This window comes from Larus michahellis, chromosome 9 (genome assembly GCF_964199755.1).
Source record: "Larus michahellis chromosome 9, bLarMic1.1, whole genome shotgun sequence".
NCBI lineage: Eukaryota > Metazoa > Chordata > Aves > Charadriiformes > Laridae > Larus > Larus michahellis.
In genome coordinates this window covers 33,715,647-33,737,264 of record NC_133904.1, presented here as the reverse complement: position 1 = coordinate 33,737,264, position 21,618 = coordinate 33,715,647, and the positions used below count along the sequence as shown (strand labels likewise).

The 21,618-nt window shown below is 38.3% G+C and overlaps 1 long non-coding RNA gene across 1 annotated transcript in view; it reads right to left on the bottom strand.

Moving 5' to 3' along the window:
* Nucleotides 1-21,298, bottom strand: part of LOC141748827 (uncharacterized) — a 303,316-nt gene extending 282,018 nt beyond the window's left edge. Inside the window, exon 1 of the long non-coding RNA XR_012589110.1 lies at nt 21,039-21,298. This is a non-coding gene — a long non-coding RNA (uncharacterized LOC141748827). The remainder of the gene's footprint in view (nt 1-21,038) is intronic.
* Between the last annotated feature and the right edge of the window lie 320 nt (nt 21,299-21,618).

Here is a 21,618-nt window from a genome sequence, read left to right as displayed (position 1 = left end):
CTCAACCGTAGAGTCTTATGCCAAAGCCAAGGGATGGTTTTAAGAAGAATTTTAAAATGGCTCCAATAGGCCACCTTCCTCTGAAACAATTTAAACTTATGTTTTCAATTAATTCATGCTTTCTGTGATATGTAATTGTTCCATATGCTATTTTAACATAAGGAGTCTACTAATTTAGTTACACTCTACAGTTCTGCTTGCTAGCAATAAGCCTTGTGTGACCTATTAGTGCCAGAAACTCAACTATCCCAGAACAGTGATGTAATGGAACACGCATACATAGATTTTACTTTTTCTGAACACTGTTGAATCGGTGAAGACTTAATACTCAAAAACTGTAGTCATACAAACTATAAGGAACTACCTTTCTATATAGGCTTGGACAAGTCAGTTTTTGTTGACTTCAATCTGCCACATGTGACATGCAGCAAAATGATACCTAGCTATTTGACTAACACACTAGTATCTAGGGATAAAACCATGACAGAATAGCAAGGTCTTCCTATCCTTTTAACTTAGGTCTTTCCCAGCTATGATGATAAACTGTTATGGAAGCAAAAAGGTGAGAGACAAAAGGGTGGAAAGTAAAAATGCTTCACTCAGCCTGATTTATAGATTACAAGTGACCTCCAATCACAGTCAATCACCACAAACTAAAACAGCCAAATCCACCCCCCAAAAAAACCAAACCCAGCAAATATCAGTCTTGTGACACAGAATAGTTATACAGGGGGTGGAGAGGAAGCAAATAAATTCTACATTTCTCACTTTTTATGATTACTTAAGGGCAGGAGGTTTTTCTTTCATAAATTCAGAAGTTTTGTAAAGTACAAAGCAGTATTTCAACTAAAATTTCCATATAAACATTTGAAAGAACACACTTTTACCTTCTAACATCTTAAACACATTGAAGTACACAAATATATTGTTTTCTATAGGTATGTCACATGATTTCAAAATGAGGTCTGTGAAGTGCAATAATGTGCATTTAAATGTATATGAGTTCACTTTTTCAAATACAGAGTGTAGTCCTAAGGCTTTGCCTAAGTATCAGATGAAAAAACACATATTCTAATCCAGTTTATACAAATTAGAGGGGCATTTCTACAGTTACGTGAAATTAGGAATGTCACTTGTCATTTATAGAGCAATAGACCTCAGTGGACTTCACAATTTTTTTGTTTGTTATAAGCAGGGAATGGCTCTGACCTGCAGCAGACAGGCACTTCCTGACAGGATTTGCTCCTCAGCTCTCTCATTTGGGAGCATTAGGATTTTAAGTCTATAATAAGCATGTAATTCTCGTAAGAATCACTGAAAAAGGATGTTTCAGGAGTATGTTTTCTTCAAAACTTCTCCTCTGTTGTCCACATGCACCTGTAACTTCAAGTTACTCGTGAACAGCTATGAATTATTTCTTTTGAACACTACAACACTCAGAGCCATGAATAGATTCAAAACAAGTATGAAGGCTATGTACTCAGGGACAAATGAGGATGAAGTCTTTGAGCTTAAAGCACAGTATCAATAAGAAAAAATCAAGACTAGAAGAGGAGAATAGGTATTAAAGGAAGATTATTTTTTCCTTTATTTCACTATAAGCAAAAAAATACTTAACAGTTATTATCAAAACACAGTATTTTTTATTCAAGGCAGACGTTCTGCCTAAGCTTGGCTTAAGCTAAATGCATTCAAACTTTCTTATTTTATTTCCAGATTAGAGCAATTAGGAGGAATTCAACCTTTTAACAAGTTACCTTCAATGATTTTAAATAATAATAATAAAATTCATCTTTTGGACTTCAGATTTTAGAGACTATTTAGCCTTTATTGCTCATTTCTTTCCACTCTTAATTTGCTGTTCATAGGAATATAAATAACAGTTTCTTCTCTATTTCACCATTACTTTTTACATACGGTCTAGGGGTATTCAAAGCAAGATTTTTCAGTTTCCTCTAGACTAGTGTATATAATGTACATAAATTCATCTACAACAGGATGTAATAAATTGCATCGCTCACACAGTTTACACATTCAGATCAGCATTTATTCAACACTGAAAATGTGTTAAGTTAAATACATGAAATCTTTATCACAGGATCTTACTCACTGTCCATTTGATTCTGCAGAAAGACTCCACATAGTTCAAAAGCCCAAGATAAAACCCAGTCTTTTCATAATGCTGTATCACTTACGTTCCCTGAATTAACCACTTAGTTGGGAAATAACAGAATTACCGTAAGAGTTTTCTGTAATTGTATATTGTGCAAGAACTTCGCATGTTTTAAGAACAGACTTTAGCTCCTCCATTCTGCTACCATATCTTTGTGGAAAGAGATCATTAAGCAACTGCATTCTTCACTGCTTATTCTTCATCACTTCAAAGAATGAATTTCTGATGCCATCTGAGAAAGGAAGACAACACTTTCACTTGCCTCAAATTAGATCATGTCTATTCCTGGTAAAAGCCTTATGATAACTTTGGCTACTTGGGTCACTTATCAGGTGTTGAAAAACCAAGGCTGGCTAAGTTACCAGTAAGAATACAGAACAAACACAGGTGTCGGTCTTTACTGTTTAAAGAAAACCCAAAGAAACCAAATCACACAAGATGCTTCAGGTTTATGTTACAGAGTAACTCACCTGGCATCCACAGAACTGCTACATTAGGCTACTTCACAGGCATTACAAGTCATAGTGCATCAGGGACTTTGGGGGTCTTTTTTTTTTCCCTTCAGAAGTACAGAAGATAAGCCCACCTGGGTAGTACAGAATTTCACTTGGTCTGCAACAAAGCATTATCTTGAAAAACATGCTAAAGAAAACTGAATATTTACTGCTTTGAAGCCATAGCTAGGAATCTTTATTCAACATATTTGTTATTGGTAAAACAGTATCATGGCTTATAACTGTAAGCACTGAACATACAGAACAGACTGATGTAGATCTGTCCCTGTATTTGAAAAAAGACTCTTTCTCTATTCAAGCTCCCCAAACCACTTTTTCTCCTCTGCCAGTATTAGTGGTGTCATAAAATGGTCACCTATGCCTTACTGTAGTCAGATACTTTTTTTTTTAGTTTTTTTTTTAATTTAAAACCGCCTGCTTTCTCTACAAAAGAGATTGTTCTTTACTTGTAATAGTCAGCGACCCCTTAAGCTCAACATAATTTTTACATTAATATTTGACAAAAACTCAGCAATGAATTTATTACAACAGGAGAAACATTGTTCCTGCATCTTTATCTTGGGTGGACTTCATTAAGCTTTTTCTTTTTTTGATAACTAGTTCTTGGAAGCTTAATTTCGACTGAATGATCCGTAATGTTCAAATGCATTTAAGAGCATCTTCTTAGCTGGTATTATGCTAAAGGGATGGGATGCAGTATGTGATATTACAGGAAGCTAGATGTCAACAAGCCTACAGAAGAGCTTTAAAATACTACTTAGGTCAAGATTCAAATAAAACTTTAGTTAACATTTAATTGTTTATCATGGATTCATTTTTTGGAACAGAATGTTTTGTTATAATGTGAAAAGAAGTTTCTCAGAGACTTCCGGTGCAGAAGTCCTACAACTTTGGGGTTTCTAGAAAATACAGAAGAAAAATAGTATTTGTATACAATACCAGCTACTAAGAGAAAATTGCTACACATTTGTTGTAATTTAGAGAATACAATTCTGGAAAGGTTGGACTGACATTAATAATGAGAAAAATTCACAGACAAATAGTACTAGAAACCTGACCCAAAATTGTAGAACTAGAATCCATCTTAAAATAAAAAAGGAATAAAAGCTACACCTAATATGCATTGACTTTTAAACATATTCCATACAAAAATAAATTAAAATAAAAACTTCGAGGGCATTTTCTGTCACGTGAAAGTTTTTACATCAGTGTGCCCATGCAAACTGTTCAACTGTCATCAGAATCTCAAGGCTGTAAAATTAGCTGAAAAATTCAAGTCTGGCTGGTCAGGGCCATTAAGACCTACAGCATCCAGGGTTCTGACTGTGGGCAAATGACTTATTTAAGTAAAATGCTCTCCTAAAGGACCATAATTCTTGTGCTGGAGGGTTCACGCACACAGAAAAGGAACATCTTGGCTCAACATCAGAAGAAGTCACAGTAATTGGAAGACCTCAGTTCCTCAGAATCCTGATCAACTACACAAAGATTTAAGAATCACAGCACTCTTGCTAGGGCTTGAATTACTACTGAAAGGAAGACTGCTTTGCACTGAAGAAAAGAACAAAGCTTTCTCTAACATTCTCAAACATAACTTGTGTTTTTACAAGTAAATGATCAGCCAAAATAATAAATACATCTATCGGGCCTCATGCTGGGAAAAAATAATATAAAAAACAGTTCAATCCTGGATAGGGCTGGATGTCCCCACTTCTGCATATACAAAAGATGCTGTAAATCCATGTCAGGGATTTCTGTGGAATGTCCTGGGCAGACTCTCGCCTTTGCATAGTGTTCCTGGTTCTTCTTTCAGTCAGGCAGTGGCATGCTTTGTGCCTGCTGAGAGCACAGCAGGAAGGGAGGGGTTCCTTTGCATCACCACTGACTGTCTCCAGAGCTCCAGCAAAGTTGCCTGCAACATGTCTGGATAAAGACCTTACCCTTTTCAAAGGGAAAGTCAATGTCAATTACAGCCAAGCATACAATTTTTTTCCCCATAACAAATCAACAAATACTGGTCATCTGGATTACAGATGAATCAGACAAAGAACAATCCACCAATATTTTTCAGCAGTGAATAGACCAATTAATCTTTCAATCCATGCAAAAAGTCTCGCTTGCTCTTTGCTCTTCATCTTAAATCTCTACTTCATGTGACTTGGCACTATGCAACAAAAAGAGGCAGTTTTTTAAGGTATATACTATGCAGGAGTGCCGATGAACAAAGACAGACAACACCTGTCCAACCGGAATTTGAGCTAGGAGTGGTATGGCAGAATGGTGTGGTAATATCCAGCCCAAAGTTTGAAGAGAGGCTTGTGGGGATATCAAGATTAGGACAAATGAAAATCCTTAATGCAGTATTAAAATTGGAGGGGTTAGATACCTTCTCAGACCTTGCTCAGAATAGTTCCAACCTATCAAAAGAGCCAAACTGATACTTGCATGCTACTGTACTTGAAATAAGGCTGGGCCTTTTCATTTTTATTATTCCTACAATTAATAGATTTTAAATGTACATTCACTGGTGAAGTTTATGTACAACCAACAGTTAGTTTTCCTGATCTATATCAAGGTTTCAGCTGATGAGAATCCATTTGAACTGTTAGAAGCACATTCTGTTTATTTAAGTGTATATATAGAGGATAAGTTTCAGCTATATTGATGCGAGATGCCTTAGACAAAATATACAACCCCAACAATAGGCACTGACTAACAAACAGGCAATAAACACCATTTAATAATCACACTTTCAAAGACTTGGCAAACAGAAGCAACCTTGAATTACCTCAGTAGGGTTTCTAGTTGGAGTTTCTAAACTTACTCCTTGCAACATGGTATCATGCCAAACTGAAGACAGTAATTTATTTGGTTTTTCTCTAATAAGACTATTTGATCATTATATTTGCAACACCTTACTCAGCAAGAACTGTCACTGTAATCAACACTATGACATTCACGGTGAGGTACTGCATAGAGGCTAACACAATGAGACCAACAGCACCAGATCCTGGCTGCAAGTGAGGGCTGAAAAGGAGTCTCAGGAAATTCAACACTGAGGTATGGTCTTTTTCGTCTGGTCCACATCCCCCCCCAACACACCTTCTTAAGAGCATGCCTGCCTCTCATTACAGCCTTTAAGAGTTACGAGCACCCACACTGAGATTAGAATATGCCCCTAAACCCGCAAATTCTCCAAGTAATGAACTGGAATGTGAAAGGGGCAACAAAAGGTAGAAGCTAATAGCGATTGGACAAAAGTTTGCCATAACAACCCATGCTTAGCAAGTTCTCTGCCAAGCAATTTAAATCCACAAGAGGTACATTCCATTTCCTTAGCCTCCAGTGTCTTTTAAAGTTAAAACTTCTTTCTTGCTGCAGTTTATGGCACATTTTTTACTATGTGTACTTAGGAAGCAAGCAAGGCTGACTAAACAGATTTCCTCCATGACCTTTACTACTGTCGGCTGAAAACAATTTAGTCCATTTTAAGTCATTTGAGAGCACTGTAAACATTATCCGAGGGGCTTAGGAATGACCGCCTAAACCATGACCTTTCAAGCTGACAGATGACAAAAAATTCTCCATTTAAAGAGATATGATAAAGGTCTCTTATCCTGTTGAAACAGAAAGGAATTTTCCTTTTACCACTACAGAATAAAGATGCTTTTTGTTCCATTTAAGAAATGAAATCTTTTTTTTTTTTGAGAGGGGCATGGAAAAAAAGAAATAACCTACAGTACTCACATCCTCTCTCTCGATTAAAAGCTCAATCCATTCAATTAATATAAACTAAGATGTGAAACAAAAGGGGTAAGTAAGCAACAGAGAGTTAGGCTGTGGATAAGCTAAAAACCTTAAGCTTTGGCTGGAAATGAAGACAGGAAGGAAAAAACCTCTGTCCAAGCCAGTTTTATTAAAATTTTGCATACATACCTGTGTTTTTTAACTCATTCATATTCAAGGGAAGCTAAATGTAACTTCCTATCTTGTCATTCTCAGTTACACTGGAAGTCAAGTGGTATTGTGGTAGTAAATCCAGAGCTGCAATCCAAAAGCTACTACGTTGTGCTATATTTTAAAAGTCAAAAGAGTTTGTGATGCTGGCTCTGTCTCTTGGCCCGCTAGTAGTATTCTTGACTCTAATAGTATTCTTGATCCAGAAGGACTGCCACACTCTCTCTCCCACCAATAAACAAAAGCACATTCTTGGCACACTTTTGGGACAACGGCTACCCTTTTAAACTCCCTTGAAAGTGTAATGAGTACACAAGGTCTCAGGTGTAGCACGTCTTGGGCTTCACAAGTGCTTAAACATATTTTGTTCTAGAGTTTCAACCACAAAAATACTCTGTATCTAGCTTCGCTTGTGATGAAAAGATAAAAGGCAAGGTATATGATATACCTCAAATCTTGTCTTTAGTGCACTACAGACACCTGGACCTTGCCCTAATCTCTCAGTAGGATCACAGGGCTTGGACCAAGTCACTAAAGCACCCAGAATTCCTCTTCCTCACTCAGACTTTTCCTACACTCCATGACTTCCCTAGAACTGACCTGCCTACCTCCTACACTGATGAAGCAGAGCACAGCCATGTGCTCTCTATTGTCTCAGATTCAGCCAACTGGTACTGCAAATTGTTTTCATACAGTGATACACAAATGACTCAAAAAATCCCATTTACAATATCAGCCAGAGTTTACTTTACATTGTAATCAATTCAAAAAGGATGCTATACTGTCAAATGAAGGCATCTTGTTACTTCAGTGAACTAGCACTGCAGCACATGCTTCACAGATTTTTTTCTAAATACTATTAAATACTTGAATTTACTATTAAACATAACTGATACACTAGAATCCTCTGGGCTCAAAAAGGGAACTGAAGAGCCTAAGACAGATTTAACTAATATCTAAGTAGAACAGAACAAACCTACAATGACTACACACAAATTCTTCAAGACCTTAAGGGCAAAGCAAACCAATAGGTGGTGGAATCAAAATAAACAAAAGGAGATTTCTTCACAGGTAATTTTAAGCTATGGTATTATAAGGATGCCAGTGAAACAATCTTCAGATGTAAACATGGCATTATGTGCAATATCACAAACGGAACAGATCATTCATATGGAGACTAATCTGTACATCTCTATGTACAGAAGCAATGGAGAATAAAGCCAAGAAATCCCTCCAGAAAAGTCAAACACTGCTCTCCAACATCAACACGCCACTTTTCAAATGCACATTCATTGCATGGAATACACAACATGTACAACTAATACAGCTTCTCCATCCACTGCTTTCCTATAGGAACCCAGTCACGCTCCTGATGACTGGAGTTAGTGTTTGTCTTGAGCGCAGTTTTGACTAAAAGTTTACATTGTCAGTACAAAAATGAGGGTCAATAAGTAACAGTGCCAAAACAAAAGTCCATCAAAGCTGTAACATCAAAAACTTCAGTCCTCCTTCAAGCATGATGGAAACCAGTCTGCAGAGTTCATGTTTTCTTTCTTGACTTAAATAATCAGAAATTTGATATCAGTTTCATTTCTTTTTTCTTTTTTTTTTATGTTACTGAGTCACAAAGTCTAACTGGTGGCCCTTCACATCCAGCTAAGGGATGCTGCTCTCCAGGTAGCATCTTTAAATCAAGAAAATCTGTGTTGTGGGAAAAGACTACATTTTAATATTTTGTCCATATCAGAGCACAGGAACACACTGCTCATGAACCCAGCTCTATGCGGAAGGCAGCTTGACTTAACAAAAGAATCAGAAAGTATGCTATGCAGAGGAAGAAACATAAAATATATGATTCCATTTTATTATTATACATTCAATAGACTTGAAACACAGGTGTATGATGTTCTTAATACGTCAAAAAACCTCCAAAGGTCAGATTCAGTGCCTAGTTGAGCTAGTAGAAGTTCCAATAGGAATATCAGTAGAAATGGAAGCACAGCACTTCCAAAGCATAAAGTGTATCCAGCATACAAAAGAGGTGATAATAAGCAACACATTTTTCTGCTTGAGGATATGAAGACAGGTAAAGTAGGGAAGTCTGAAATTGCAGAAGTTTCACTTAGAAACAATGAAAAATGTCTCAACTTAAGAGAAAAGGGGGCAGATGATGCTGTGCCTTGAATCATCTTCTCATTGAATCAAGCACAGTAATGGCAAACAGACACAAGGGATAAGTGCCCAAACACAGCATTCAAGCAATTCCAGGACAAACTGTCCTCTGAGACAAATCTGGAGGATTTTTGCTCTTCCTTATGTTTTGGCAATGCTAACATACTTGTGTCATTGGACTGAATTCTCTTCAGCCGTGCCCAGATAACACAGTAATTTCATCATAGCATTCCTGTATAAGCATTACACTAATCTTCTGCCAAACAGAGAGAGCAGAACCACCAGAGCTGGACCAGTTTCAACACATAAATCCCTGCTCAGTATTACTTTGACCCGCATCAAAGGGCTAATTCAAAAGTGGAAGACACTGTGTTGGTCAGTGACAGAAATCAGAAAAAACCTCTTGAAGTGTATGGAGAAAAAAAAAAGTCTTCTGAAAATAAACCTAACTATTGCCATTTGAATTTGACACGTGTCAAATGCTAGGGTAAGACTTTACAAAGCAGGTAAGCAAATCAGCTGAATCACTCCTGGGAATTACTCCAAAACCCCCACCCTTTGTGGTATCATGTTAGTACACCACCTCAGCAGTGGTTCCTGTGCATTTCTTGAGTACCAACAGATGTGGCACTGCAGCAGCTACTTAAAACCTGCTAAAAACTGACAATTGTTGTAAACTGGATTGCACAGAACTGATGTCTTTCTAAAAGAACATGCATCCTTTTATGACAATGACCAAAGACTTGTTCAGGGAAAGAGCACAATACCTAAGAAAACACAACTGCAAGAACATAGTCCACATATTTTTCCCCAATAGTTATAAATTCTTACAGATTATCATACTAAAATCATAACAGCAGGATAGGTAATGTATGCATTTCCTGGATACATATATATGCCCATAGAAGTTCATGAGTTTTGACAGAATTACTCCTCTTTCTAAGAGCCAAGAACTTAGAGAATTAGATATATATGCACTTTACAAATCTTACTACTGTTAGCCAGAATGATCTTATTTTTGACAGGTGAGATACAGAAAATGAATCATACAGCCTGACTTCACTACTTGGATTTTATTTTCAAATAAAATTTCTAGATGCAGTAGATTCCTCTGAGGCACATGACTGCTTGTTGCCTCTCAGAAAATTTATAACTACAGCTAAGACTACAGTTTTGGCAGAGAACATTGAAGAATAAGCTTGCTGTAGACATCCACTGATGATGAAGCCTTACGGATCCTGAGTTTGTCTCAAGGGTTTACGCAATTTTTGTGAACTATGATTACTTTTTAAATAAGTTGTCTGTACTAGTGGTCTGCTAATTTTCAGTAAGACACACAGTTGACACAGGGATTTCTAATGAAACATCTAATAAACCAGGAAACAAGAGGAAAGAATTGCCTCTTTTGACAGCCAACCCCATGCAGCAGCCCAGCACATTACTGTTAGACAGGGCTGGTGTGCCTAGGCACAATACAGGGCTATTCAGAACTCCAGCCACCATGCTTCTTGCCTTACAGATGTCACATCTTGAGAATAACAGAGCCCAGAACCATTCACTTTGATTTTCAAGTGTTCTGATTCAACTTAGGGAGGTCAGCTTTCCTGTTTTACTTAATTTTAGGCTTCAGAAAAGATCATGGAAGTCAACAGCTTTCAAACTGAGGTTTTCCTTTTCCTACTCCCCTCTACTACCCCAAATGCAAGTTATCTTTCCTATAATCTGGTCGAAACACCAGAACACTCTCTTAAGAAGAAAAACAAACACCCCCATATTGTCTGTTCTAGAAAAATAACAGGTACTTTTTTTGGTTCATCTTTCTAATGTTGTACATGCTTTTCTTGTTTTTAAACACAATTACATAAGGAAAGAAAAAGTTATTTTTACTTTCTTCATTGCTATTGCACCATTCCCTAAACATACAAATATTATGCAAGTCAACACTCAGGTTTACAGCACTTCAATGACCAGCACTGGAGAGGCACATAAATTCAACAAGAAATTGGTAACCTTTTTGGCACTTTTTATACAGTAAATCACAAAAAGGAATCTCAAGACACTAAGCAAACTTAGGCACTGATAAATCTCTTCCTAGTGAAGTAGTTTCCCAGATTTCTTGTTTTCTTCTGTAGGCTATATTTTGGTTTTACATAAGCAGTAGTTTGTATTTCCATTATGGATGCTAAGTTGAATGATTCAGTAGAGAAACAATCCCAGACATCCATTCAACTAAAATAAAAAGTTTTCAGTTATGCACTACATGAGTTTATTTATGTATTCTGAGACTGTTTAGCAAATATCATAACCATAAAAATCAGACTCCTCTGTTTTATTCTTTAAAAACACCCAACAATCTACTGCAGCTACTTATGTTACTAAGGCCTTCCAAAATTACTATGCAAGCCCAGGTCAAGCTTAGTCAAAGATACAGTGACATGAAAATAGCTGACCAGCTATGCTTACACACAGAACTAACATCAGACTCACAGCCCAAGACAGGCTAATGCATGACTGCCTCCTTTCTTTCACCTGGAAAGAAACCTATATGTGTACCACTATATAATGTACAGTACTAGAACCACAGAAAACTAACTGTTCCTCTTACTCCTTCCAAAATACACCCTGGTTTACATAGCCCAGTTTTTCAGGGCTTACACTGCACAAATGCACTGAGATTAAAGGACAGTAACCTCAGTTACAGGTTAAGGAGTGGAAGAACATACCCACAGCTGCCGGATGTCTAAACCCATTGTGTTCTGGGTCTGGCTTCATCACAGTTAATAGTTGTGGAGTACTCCAACTTTTCAAATTGAGATCCATTAAATAGGCATGCCAGTAATGTACCACACTTCACCCTGAAACCCCAAATTAAGATATACTGATAAAGGTAACTAAGTTCTTGAGTGGAAGGATGGCAGGATCTCCTCAAAGAGATCCAGTTCTGCTTCTGTCAGCAGTTAACTGCTAATTAAAGCAAGTTACTCTATTTACAAGAGAATATATAATCCATTTGGAAGGAAGCAAATCAGTACTTAAATTTAAAGCACTTCATTATCTTTGACTAGAAGTACATATGTAATATAAAAGGATAAGTATTAGTAATCAGAACACTTTGCATACGGCATCAAAGTCACTCCCAATGTAGGGAAGCATTGCTTTCCATTTTAGATTAAGAAACACAGCAAACTGGTTAGCTGATCTACTAAAGCAGTCAAGGCAGCACAGTAACTGAGATAGAATGAGTTTTCATACTCCCATCCTAATATGGGAACCATTAACCAGACTCAGCTTTGAAGGTCCATTTGTTCCATTTAAGGCCATTAACACAATAAGGCATACAAATTCACATGCATCTAACCCAACAGAAACCTACATAAGTTTTCAACGATCAGTTAAACACTGTCACAAAAACAAACCTCTTTTGGCTTTCATACTATGACATTAAGGCAAATTCTGAAGAACATTTCAACTGCTGCCCTCCCTTTAATTACTGCACTAATTCATGTTCTTTCCAGACAAGCCTACTTCGGTTATCTTTACCAGACACCAAGTGGAAACTCTTCACATCAATAACAAAGGCACTAACCAAAATATCACACTCATTATACTACTTATTTTAATAAGACATTGTTAAGTTACAAAACTCAGATACTTGCAAAAGCCAGAACTTAAGGTTTGTTTAATGTTTCACTGGTATGATGGACATATACAGCTGCCATTAAAAAGAAAGGCTAGCACCTTTGGCTAATTAGTTCAGTGTGCTGCCATGGTATGCTATGCTGACACCTTGGGACATAAAAACTGTAAGATGCAGTTTCTGTGCTTCAGGGCAAGGTGGGAGAAGCAGCTCAAGATGAAGACATTTAAGCTTAACAGAATATCAGACTGAGATCTACCAGGTGTTGAAGGTGCAAAGCTCTTATCTTTGATGTCACTGAACCACCCAGCCAATGGTTAACAAGGCAAAATACACAACAGAGTATTAGGACAACTGAGTTATGCATGTATAATGTCCACAAGGAGTCTCTCCAGCATTTTAGCAAGGCGCTGTTTTCAAGAAACTTTGTCAGGTACTGATTTTAAGGAGGCTGCCACTATCATGGCTTGCTAATTTGATATAATTTGTGATATTCTTAATAGTTCTTTAGGTTTGTTTGGTTTTTTTTTCAGTTCCTGACTAGTTCAATTTGCCATTCTCTACTTTGTATACAGACTTTTGGATAAACCCATGCATTTAATGTTATTTTTTCCTTTTTCTTCACAAGTGTGTACTGCTTTCTTTCAAATTAAAGAAATTAATACATAAACCAAGTAAAAGCTGCGTGTGTTTGCAGCATCACTTCATTATATTACAATATTAGATAGGTATAATAGTTTTACCTAGAGTAGGAGAAAATTTTTTGTTGCTTGCCTCTGGTTCATAACAATTCACTACTAAGTGGATGATAGCCTAGAGAGACACCCCACTCATTAAAAATAAGTGTTACAAAAAAATTTATTGAATTACATGGCATAGCCATTTGATCTAGTAGGAATTAGTCTGCCAAAGTTTGACCTTCTAGTTTCTGACACGTAGTCATAACGTAAGTTTTTTAGTACCTGAGCCACAATTTTCTGTCCCCAACTCAAAAAAAAGAATCAGAGTTGTACTGTGGACCTAACCACTCAAGTGAGGCTTTTGAAGTCAGAGGGTAAAAATTTCACAAGCTCTTCAGTCCAGAAGTGACACAGTCATCTAGCCACATTTTCAATGAGCCCTCTAAGTATGTAAAACAATTTAAAGAAAACCACAGTAAGAGATATCCAATCTGCATTCCCAGAAACATTTTCATAATGTATCTTAAGTAATCAGCCAGTACTGAAGAAAACATTATTTTCAGCTCAACTTACTGAACTAGCTGAAAACTATGGGTAGAAAACTCCATTCCAGAGTCAGACAAAAACATACAACAAAACAACATACACAATGTAAACTTTGATATCTGAGAGTCAGATAACAAGGCACAAGATGTGTTAATGAGAAATCTGGCTGTACAAAAATACAGAAGGTCAGCAGGATTACTGATAAAATATCACCAATGTTACTACAAAGCTAGTGGTTCCAAGTATGATAAGTTTTATAATGATTCCCAAAATCTTCAACACGACTCCGAAGGTGGTACAGAGAGCATGCTCTAATCATTTTCGTACTATCACACAAGAGACTGGCACAGTCACAAGCCTTTGGAGATGAGGAAGATCATTAAGTTTTGGCATACAGAATTCAGTATAACAGGTTCTGGTAACAGGTAAGGAAAGTGTAAACTTATTTCCATCTCTGGCATTAGAGCCACCCGCATACAACAGAAGTAACATGGATGGGCAGCAAGTGCTGCAGCTGTATGAACTTGCAAGTTCCCAGAAGCATCAAAACCAAATTATATTCCCTTTTCTAAGTCTGCCATTTTGTCAGACTCAAACTCTACCCAGCAGCAAGTACAAAGTGATATTTAAGACTACTATTCTACAGGTCTTTACTTGACATTTTAACAGATAAGCAGGAAGTAGCTGTCCACTGGTTCAAATTTGGTCCAGGTGTTTGATTTGTCTGATACTCTCTTCACAAAGAAAATGCCTTGACTTTGAACCACATTGGAAGTTCTGAAGCAGAATACTCATTAAAACTAAATACATCTGATTCAAAGCCTTAAAAACATAACAAGTCCCAAAATAAACTATTTCAATACGGCCTTAAGTGATCCAGTACAAAGGATCACCACAACGATGGCCCCAAAACTATAACAGCTCCATGTTTATGTAAATTAATCTAATGCTTTCTTGCTATTATTGTTTCCTGAATAAACTTGCAAGTATAAATGAAATGAAATGGATTTCAGGTTACATAACACAATGAAAAGGATTTAGCATTTATTTGATCTTCTCATCTCACAGGAGTAACAGCAAAAAATTCTTATGAGGACTACGTTCTATCACTAATTTTAAAAGAGTGTATGAACTTCATGACCAACAGTTTATAGTTACCCTGCCTTCCTTTAAAAAAAATAATTTAGTGTTACCACTACAAACAGGCTGGAAATTTACAATAAGATACTACTTACTTCCTGTGTAATTGCAACATAAGGTGGAAAAGGAAAAGCCAAAAATATTGCAAGATTCACTAGAAATTCTGCTATGCAGATTTACTTGGTACTCTGAGGTACCACATAGTTACACATTATAAAAACCCCTAACAGAGAGCTAAAAAAATAATCCCTATTTAAATCATCTTGTTCCTTTTCATGTTACTTAGTTTGATACTGTAACAGTCTTTGTAGTAGCACCCTGTTGTGTGTGCTGTCTAAAATATTCTACTGTAGCCTAATCAGCTAAACACTCTTTGTTTAAGTCCTAATCTTTTCCAACTTTTTCCTAACTGCTGAACACCTGCAGAGAGCTCCCATAGTTATCTTTGTGATACAGAAACATAAAAGATGAAACATGGTGCGTGTTATAGAAGCTATGCATACAGGACAAAAACCTCAAAGGATTGCCAGACTGCCCATTTACCACTGGATTCTTCCTGTAGCTCATCTTCTGTGCAAGTAAACTCACAATATAGCATAGAATTGTTGTTTTATTAAGAGTTCAGTGATCAAATCATGTCTCCGTTACTGAAATACAGAACATCATTTATTTAGCAGTTTAAATGTAGGCCAGAAAGGAATACAAATCTACATCTACCTGTCTTTCACTAATTACATACATAATTTCCATTGCATCACATTTTTTCATGTTTTAATTCCATTACCTTTCTCATACTGGGCACTGCTTCTCCCTATGCTGAGATCAAACTACTTGAATAGAAGTATTCCACGATAAAAGTCGAATGAAAACATGCACTTCTGTAGAAAAACTTTATCATCTTGCACATCCTCCACGTAACAGTGGATTTGAACAAGCCAACTTACTGTTACAAAACATTCAGTCCCTTCAGGACTTTCAAAAGCATGTTCTTTCCTCATGCCATATCATTTTGAGCTATTTTGTATCTCCTCAGAAACAGCACAAGAAACTCCCCTTTCCCTGCCTCCCTCTTTTGACACATCAGCACTACCAGACCGATACCTCTACTTCCTGTGCCCCCAGGGATGAACATGGTGCCCTGAACTGCCCTCCATACTACCGCCGGAGGAAGCAACAGGTGCGCACTGGACACAGATACAAGAGCACAGATAGATACACAAAAGTGCTGCAGAACACTTAAGATACCAAACAGTTCTGTGAGTGTTATTCTGCAAAATGACTCCTGTTTCTTTAGACAGCTTAAGACTGATTTACTTCCACATTAAGGAATCAAAACCACTCTGAAATCATTATAATTCCTTCACTAAAAAATAAAATTCAGATGTTACAGTTTAATGCTTATTTGTTTCTATTGAATTCAAGACGACATTCTCACCCATCACGTTAATTTCTTCAAAAGTAAATTCCAGATCCTAAATACAGCCTCAGAAGGTAGACAAAGAGATTCTATTCCCATGACACTATAGTTTTCTACCAGGTCTTAGTAGTCTTGCATGCAGAAATGTTATTACAATTGATTTTTTTCCCCTTCCCCTTTCTTGCTTTTTTGCCCAGGCATTTCACATCTCTAAACATATTAAGTTATGTCAACCACAGAGATTTTCTCTATACTAAAATTCACAGGTTTTGAGAAATCAAATCAAATCTACAGAAGTTCCAGATTACAGATGGGAACTGTCAGTTTTCCTTATGCTTGTAAATATACCTTTAAAGGGAAACATTCCTTAATCAGGTTCCCTTTGCTTTGGCCATTAAGTCTCTGCAATATTGCTGATCTGGATGTCACCCAGGAACTCCACTGACAGGAAAAGTTTATCCTCCAAATAGAAAGTGGATTTCATTTTACAAGATCCTGTCATGTGAGCTGTGCAATATGAGCTTTTGCTTGATGACAGGACCTTTACATTGCTTTTGAACAACTTTTCAAGAGACTGCAAACACGATGTTAGAAATAAGTTGACAGGGAAGGGCAAGAAGATGGGCTGCTCCAAGAGCAGAGATAAGCCAGGAACTGAGGGCAATCACAGCACAGGCGAGGGCAGCCTCACCAAACAGGGGACACAGTCTCACAAGACCAAACTGGGCCAGGCTGGGAGAGGGACAGCTTCCACAGGGTCCAGACGAGGCAAGGTCCAGAGTCTACCCAGGGAGGTAGAAGGCAGGGACAGAGACAGGACTTGGGTGCAGGCTGTGACACAAATTCAATCTTCCTCCTGGAGATGTAGCCAAAGATGAGACTGGAGAGGAGCTACCCACAACAGGGGCTGTGCAGGGCATCTGAGTGAGAGGAGGCCCCAGGTAAGTCTGGTCAGGGCAATTAGGGCCCATTAGCACAACCATGGGCCTGACACAAACCAGTCTACACTTTAGTTTTGAGGGCACTGTTTAATAAAACGTGTATGTGCAGCAGTGTCAACTATTTCACTGGCTCACACACTAACATCTGTTTCAGTTTAAGCCTATATCAGATTCCATTATGATGATTTTAACCTGGAGCTCTTTGGTAGGGCTCAAATGGAGCATACGAAAACTCTTACCATACTTTTAAGAGCAGACACTTGATCAATCAGAAATTAAAATAATTTACAAAACTGTACAGGAAAATAAATTCTAAGCATTACAATTTAACCTGAAAAGGTTAACACAGTCGTCATCATGTACCAAGGGAAAGAGGAAAGCACGATTCACTCTCCACTGATAATATCTGAAGCTAGTATTTAGGCCAAAGAACCACTGAGGAAGCATTTAGTCTGAAAATCTAAACAGACATGCTATTTTAAAATAATAAAACTATTAACTGCCATTGACTAGTCATGATATTGTTTGCACACACATCCAGTATTGGCTTTTCTACAGTACTTTCTGTTCAATAGTTATCTGCAACATAGAATGATATCATAGAATTGTTGGGTTGGAAGGGACCTTAAAGATCATCTAGTTCCAACCCCCCTGCCATGGGCAGGGACACCTCCCACTAGGTGAAGTAGCACAGGTGTGTATCCTATTAAAATATTCATTGGATGTGCAAATCCATGAATTTCTCTCTTCTCAGGCAGAAAAGATGCATGAATCCATGATGACCATTTTAAAACTTAGTTATTGTACTAAGACAAGAACAAGATGGTTGTAAAAAAAAAAAAAAGGCAGTCAAGAGGATATCTGGGTACAGTAACCTACATAGTATACATAAGGAAAGCACACAATATTCATTAACAACTGCAGCTGACTTGGGTCTTCTCAGTAGAGAAGGTAGTAACTAACACAGCCCCTAGCCACAGCACAAGTGCCAAAACAAACTGAAATTCAGTGGTTCCCAGACAGATTCCTTTGCTGCAGACTCTTGCTGTTCAGTTAACAGGGTAATCCTTGTCTTCACAGGAACCTACTTCTGAGCTTGGTGAAGCAGGAGAAGCTTCCTAGCTGAAGTCCAACTCCCTAACCAAAGCTCTTCCCCATATCTCCCTTTGGTTTCCCTAACTTTACAGCATACTATAACAGTGTTAGACTACAATAGCCTTTTCTCACAAATCATTCAATTGCTTCAGTCATTAATAAACAATATTAACAAAGACATTTTGGAGACTTAAAGGGAAAAGATACTTTATAAGAGAGATGCAAGAGAAGTAATATAGTTTAGACACTCCTGCAAAGCTTTAGAGACAGACCAATATAAAGAGCAAATCTACAAAGTTACATTAAAATATCTGAGTTACTGGAGTAGATTAATAAAAGTAGATTTCAAATCAAAGGAGACTTGCAAGTGGGAATAGTTTTGAAGGAGTGCAGCAAGTACAGGAGTGCCACAAGAATCAATATCAAGATGAATACTATCCTTTTCACTATCTCCTAAGACTTATACAACACCACATGGACTGTAGTGACAATATTCACTTCAAGTGCAAAGCACAGGCAGTCAGCATTAAGCAAGAAGGTTATACAATTCACATGCACAGAGGGCTCACGCTACTATGAAGGGGACAGATATGAAAAACAAAGAGGAACATAACATTTTAATGAGTTATATCCTATAGAGATGTGCAGGAGAAAGATCTGTTCTCAGAAACAATTGTATCCTTCTTTCAACTTGAATATCTGGTACAATTATTACCAAAGGGAAAGAGCATTTTGTGATACATTTGGGAAGTTGCATTTATATAACTAGTTTCTTTGTTTAAAATAAATAGATATGAAGTCAGAAACACATAATACAAGAATAACAGGAAGTAGATCAATTTTGTAGAATACCAAAAGTTCCCTAATGACAAGTAGTGAGAATGAGTTTTCTTAATGAGAATGCAATTCATTTATGAATCAAGCCAAGAAAACAGAACATATGGACAAATACCACATGTCCTGCCTGAACATTATACCTTGGGTTTAATAGGCATTTGATGATTGTTGTCACCCTGGACAGGACTTTGCTTAATATTCACAGCTTGTGGAAACCATGAATTCATGCCCATGTTACCAAGTACACTGAGGGGTCCATATAAAGACTTTTGAACAACTGCCTTAATTGCATATCTAACATACAACGATACACACACAGAGTGAATAAAGTGAATCTTCATCTTTTAGAATCAGAACTGTTAATTACCTGAGGTCTCTCACCAGTACGTACACCTCATTTTCCACCATCACACATTTTCTTTCACCCTCACTACTTACTGCTCTTCATGTTAGATAATCTCACCTGTTCAGCATAAAAAAAAATGCTAATTTATCAGCTCCATCAAAAAACCAAGTAGCTAAGATCACAGATTTGTAAAATTCACCAGTAACATGAAAAACCTTAACTTTTAAACCCTATTTGCTAGTCAGTAACCTTTTTAGCTTCTCATCCTTCCAATTGGAATTTCATTGTCCCAGATATTCAGCTTTATTATAACATTTCACTGAGACACTAGTCCCCATTCAGAAAAGCCCAGCCTGCACGCTTACCTTCAGGCACCTGTTTAAAGTCTACCAAATTCAACAGTATTGAAGCATGCAGTAGAGACACAAATAGATAGGCATCCAGAAAAAAAGGAAAAAAAGAATTTTGTATATAGTTAAAAGTACAATAGCATTTTACATGACATTACTTCACAACTTAAAAACTAAAGGAATCATTTAGATGTCTGACACACAGCACAAATGGAAAAATATACATTAATTTAGACATTTTGATTGTGGGAACATGTGAAAAAACCTCACACCCAATCATTACCTAGGAAATGTTTCATAAAAGAACAAAAATTCTAATTAAAAATTACCAACTCCAATTTCAACCAATCTAATCCCTTTATTTGTCAACCTTTCGAACACTGCTATCAGCCACAAATGACACCTAAGCTTGAGAAAGCTGTAATTACTGTTGTGATTTTGCAAGTATTTCAGTTTTCAATTAAAATTCAAGGAAAACGGCAATAATTCCACAACATACTAGTGATAACAAAAACACATCTTCAGTTTGTTTTTCTTTTCCCTCTTACAAAGTGTCATGTTTTCAATTGGTGTGCCATGGATGATGAATTAGACAGAGAAAGGCCCTTCCCCTCTCTAATGTAGCTCCTGTTTGAGCAAACATGTCATTTAATTGTACCATGGAAGTGATCCCACTAAATAGCAGGTAAGTAAACTGTCATTTTGGACACAGGCGGTATGTAAGAACTACCCTACTGTCTTCTGACATGAAGAAAAAAGTTGATTAGCAGAACCTCACCCTCAAAACCTATCCCTGTTTCATTAGCTGATAAGACGAGGGGAGGCACCACCAGAAACAAAAAGGCCAACATCCAGCAGCAGCTGAGCACAGTGACCCACAAGGGCTCGCCTGTGACCAGCCAGAGGCTGGACACATACATGGTCATTAACAGGGAAGAATGTTGATGGAGGGGTGGCGGGAACCACCACACAGACAGGTACCATGAACAAGGTGGCCCCGGGAGGAGGGACACAAATGACTGTTGGTGACGAGCTGACTGAAAGACTTCGGTCAGGCCAACAGGAACCTGCAGGCCCAGTGAACCGCACCTGACAGACAAAGGCCATGTCGGCCGTGACATTGCCGCCAGCACAGAGCCTGCGGCAGCAGCCCCCAGGCCCTCCCCTGCGGCACAGCATAGCCCCCCTCACACCGCGGGATCGGGCTGCCACCGCTGCCGCGCTCCCCTTACCTTTCCCTGGGGCAAGGAGCCACCTTCCTGCGCGTTGCGATTCCGCCTCAAGAGAAAAGGTGACGACCGATGACCGGCTCCCGTTCCCCCCACCCGCCGCCGCGGGCAGCGCGGAGGACGCGGCGCGGCCCCTGTGCTGCGGCGGGAAGCGCCCGCGCAGGAGGCAAGCTGCGCGTGCGGCACCCCTGCCTTCCAGAGGGTTCTGGAAGGCGACGAGGCCTCCCCTCACGACGACGGCAACGGCAGCACCACCGCCCGCGACCGCCACAGGTGCCCGCCGCCACGGCAAAGCTCGGACTAGGCTGCAGCAGCTGCTGGTGGGCGGTTTTAACAGCTTCCAGACGAGGGCGGCGCCGGGTCCTCGCACTCGCAGCGCCACAGGTGAGGAGAAGCCGCAGATCTTTAGATATCTGTGCGTCGGCCTTCTTCTTGTCCTGATCCCCACACAACTGCTGCATTCTCCCTATTGGAGCTGCTTTTAGTCATTAGTCAGAAAAGACCTCCCTTCCTAGGATGACAGAAGGTGATTAAATGTGTGTGTTTAGGATCAGTAAGTTTCCTGCCAATTAAATGTGACCAT